At 60.8% G+C, this 3961-nt stretch overlaps 1 long non-coding RNA gene across 1 annotated transcript in view; it reads right to left on the bottom strand.

Moving 5' to 3' along the window:
* LOC111730419 overlaps window positions 1-3907 on the bottom strand; it is a 17736-nt gene extending 13829 nt beyond the window's left edge. The window contains exons 1-2 of the long non-coding RNA XR_002776676.1: window positions 3267-3907; window positions 1377-1413 (exon numbers count right to left, since the gene is read on the bottom strand). This is a non-coding gene — a long non-coding RNA (uncharacterized LOC111730419). The remainder of the gene's footprint in view (window positions 1-1376; window positions 1414-3266) is intronic.
* Window positions 3908-3961: the final 54 nt, after the last annotated feature.

Here is a 3961-nt window from a genome sequence, read left to right as displayed (position 1 = left end):
GTAAAGGCCCCGTCACGGCGACAGCCCAGCCCCACCGAGGACCGCTGCCTGGAGCCACCGGAGGCTCCAAACGGGGTTCCCCAAATCCGTCATTCGCTCGACGGGGCAGCGAGGCTCCCCCAGAAACAAGAACTGCCCTCGTCGACTCTTCACGCACCCCGACGTGCACGTCACGTGGGAAGGCCGGGCGGACGCTTCGCTCTTTCTCTTGACCACTCTTTAGAATAAGGGGTGACGCCCCAGCATCCTCCGAGGGCGACGGGTGAGGTGACCGCGAACTGAAAGCTGTCACGTGGACGTTCACGTCAACACGTTTCGTGTCACGTGGGTGTTTCATGTCGTGTGACTATACTTCACGTTACCGTGTGAGCGTGTTTTGCGTCGTGTGAGCGTGTTTTGCGTGAGCGTGTTTCATGTTGTGTGAGTGTATTTCACGTCGTGTGTGTTTCGCGTCGTGTGAGTGTATTTCACGTCACCGCGTCCGCGCATTTCTGCCTCGTTCAGTTGTCTTAAGCTCCACTGCGTCATCCTGCACCCGTGGGTGTCCCTGGACATGGCTTCAGCCTTCTGCCAACGCCACCCGACCGCTGGGCTCGTCCTACACACTCGGGCCTGCGGTCACTTCCAGCCTGGGCTCTCGTGGCTACTTCTAGGCTTTCTTGGGGAGAGACGGCGAAGACATACGTGGGTTTTGAAGGAAAAACAAGATTAGAAGTCACGGTGCTGTTAAACGAGAGGCGGCAGACCAAGCTGGCGGCAACACCCCAGCGGCCTCGGCGGCCAACTGAGATCTGAGCCTGCGAAGGCCTCCGGGTCGGGACGCACACAGCCAGCGAGGCTGCGAGCTGCCGCCCGGCGCCGCGTCCTCCCTCGGCCTCTGCCCCTGCTCCGTGCGTCTGTCCCTGGGCCCCGTGCGGTAGCCCTTCCAGTGCCCCCAGCCACCCCCGGCCTGGCACTGCCCTGCTGGAATTCCTTTTCCCTCAAACTCTGAAAACCTTTAATATGCCTCAGTTTACGTCTTAACTGTAGACGGGTCTGTTTCCGGTTTAACGCTGCAATGTGCGTACTCAGCTTCGCCAGCGTCATACTTGTCCCACGCACCCGTGCACAGACTGGCTGGGGCTGGGGAAGGGCGCTACGTGCCGTGGCCACCGGGGTCTACAGAGCGGGAGCCCGGCGGTCCCCGTAGGGAGAGTGTCACATTGTGTGTCACGTTCACGGCCACGCAGCAGAAACGAAGGAACGCACGCGGCCTTCGTGAACCAGCAGAGCGTGAAGCGAGGCCAGCGGGCGGCATGCAGCCTCGAGCCCCCGCTGTGGAGACAGCCCCGCCACCCAGAAAAGCCCCCCAAACCATCTACGGGGGCTGCACTCACGTCGTCAACGGCGCGGGCCACGTCCGGGCACACGGAGCTGTGGGGAGAGACGGCGTCAGTGCACACGCCACAGCCCGGCACCCTCTGGGCCCGGACACCCCCACCCCGCAGCACACACGTGCCGCCTCGCTCCGGCTGTGTTTCCCGTGCCCCGGGCCCCTCCGTTCCCCAGCCTGGACTCGCCCCTCGCCCCGTCTCCCCTCGCCTCCTCGTGCGCAGGGCTCCGCTTTCCAGCTCTCCCTTATTCCCTCCCTTTTCCTTGAAACGTTTTCCCTCAGACCTGCCTTGCACCTCACATTTTCACACCCCTATTTCTCAGGCGTGAGACCTAAGCCTGCACGGAAGTGTCCCCTATGCTACGGCCTGGGGTCAGCGTCCCGGGTGACCGGCACAGGACAGCTGCACTGGCCTTTAAGAACTTCGGCCTTTGCAGGGAAGGCGAAACAGAAAAAGCAACATGTTTCAACATAAAAACTGAATGAACACGAGTGACCTAGGAGGACAAACGAGTTCATGAAGCGTCTCGTGAACCTGCCAGAAGCCGCACGGCTCAGCCCGGCCATCCGGCCGCCTCTCTGTAAGGATGGAGCGGTCTGAGCCACTGAGAGGCAACGTCCGTAACTTCACTCAACTCTCGTTCATCTGAAGTGCCGTGGCCACGTGTGGTGGGAGCTGCCTCGTCGGGCAGGGCAGGTCAAGTACGTGACGAGAGCATCGCAGCTCAGGACAGCGGGCGCTGCCCTCACGTGCTGCTTCGTGTACCCTCAGGCCTGGCCACCCGCACAGTGCGGGAGGTGCTCAGTCAGCAAAACAAGGGTCTGGAAGAAAAAGTTCAGCCACCACCAAAGGTACATGAACTGTCCGTTCTGCGATACGGGGCTGGTCGTGGGCTTTCCAGTGCCTCGTGGGTCGAGTGCTGACTGCGCTGTGTGCACACAGGTGCCACTGGAGCCCTCGTCGGGCAGCCCAGGGCGGGCAGGACGGGGCGGGGCCCCCCGGGGAAGGAAAGCCACCTGGGCTGACGGGCAGAGACTAGTGGGAGTGTTCGCAGCAAACCCGCCCATGAGGCCGGCCCCACGGAAGCAGGGCGGCTTCTAGGAGCGCAGGACATGCCCGGGGCCCAGGCGGGGGCCCAGAGTTTGGGGCTGCTATGACAGGCCATGGGGCGAAGACTTCCTGGGGGATAGGGGGTTCCATTGAGAAAAGAAGGAAAACTCATATTAACTATGGTTTTCCGGTAAACACTCGAGCGAATTTCAAATAATGCCACGTTACTAACACGGTCACAACTTTCTCTAAGTCAGAACTACATGCCAAGCGTCCCGAGGGGCGTGGAGTGGGAACGTGGCAGGCACTCGGTCGGTGGGGGCACCGCCAGCGTGGGTTCAGCCGGCCCTGGGGCACAGGGCCCACGACACTTGCTCAGGTATCTGGGCCACATTCCGGCCATGTCTGGCAGGTCTGCTGACCACTAGCCGTCCACAAGGCCGCTCCCATCCAGAAATGACCACCCCATCCGGGAATGGGAATGCCCTGCGCTGGGACCAGGGCCGCGGGAATCAGAGGCCTGGGAGTTCACTGCTTTTTCTATGTTTCCCCCTTACCGTACATGCGCACACACACGCAGACGTGCACACACACGTGCCCACGCACACACACGCACACGTGCACACACATGTGCCCACGCACACACACGTGCCCACGCACACACACGCACACGTGCACACACACAAGCACACGTGCACACACACGTGCCCACGCACACACACGTGCCCACGCACACACGCACACACACCATGCGCACATGCACACGCGTGTGCATGCATGCACGCACATGCACACACACATGTGCACGCACGCACACGCACGCACAGTGCGGAAACAAGTCACCTGTCACGCGGAACTGCGCCATCAGATTCATCATCGAAAGGCAGCACAGGACGGATCCGGCAGTGGACTCTGATGCTCCCGTTCAGCTCCTGTGACAGTGAAGTGTGTCACCCTGGCACAGGGAGGAGGCCGCTGACCGCAAGGCACACACACTGATTTGCTCCCCGGGACGCGAGCCCTCGCTGCCTGCCCACATCCCAGCTTTTGAAAACACCCCTGTGAAGCAGTTAACAGTGTTTTAGTTTTTAAAAACTCCATACTTAAATTTCTTCACTTGGCAAATGAGGGTCACTTGGTAACAAGTATCAAGCAAACACCTTTTAATGGTCTCCCAGGCTAAACCTTTTAGGCGTTTTAGAAGCGGCTTCTGAACCCTGGTGCTTCTGCTCGTCATCTGGACCCTCCACAGGGTCTGTCTGAATGGGCAGCACGATGGGACATCGTGGAAACGGAAACCAAGCCTGGCCAACAGCGGGACTGGCGTGCAGTGCCACGCCGAGTGCGTGCCCTCCCGCACGGAAGCGGAGGACGAACCAGCCTCAGTCTGTGTGACTTTACGAGAACACGTCAAAACAGTCAGGGTGCAGTCTGGCCACACGGGTGACTCGGTGACGCTGCTGCTGGCGGTCACCGGGATCTTCAGCGCTTTTTCACACACCTGCTACTAAGGCTCGTTTCTCCCGCCTCCACCGGCC

The sequence above is a fragment of the Pteropus vampyrus genome, unplaced genomic scaffold (genome assembly GCF_000151845.1).
Source record: "Pteropus vampyrus isolate Shadow unplaced genomic scaffold, Pvam_2.0 Scaffold312, whole genome shotgun sequence".
Taxonomy (NCBI): domain Eukaryota; kingdom Metazoa; phylum Chordata; class Mammalia; order Chiroptera; family Pteropodidae; genus Pteropus; species Pteropus vampyrus.
This window is presented reverse-complemented; position numbering and strand designations above follow the sequence as displayed.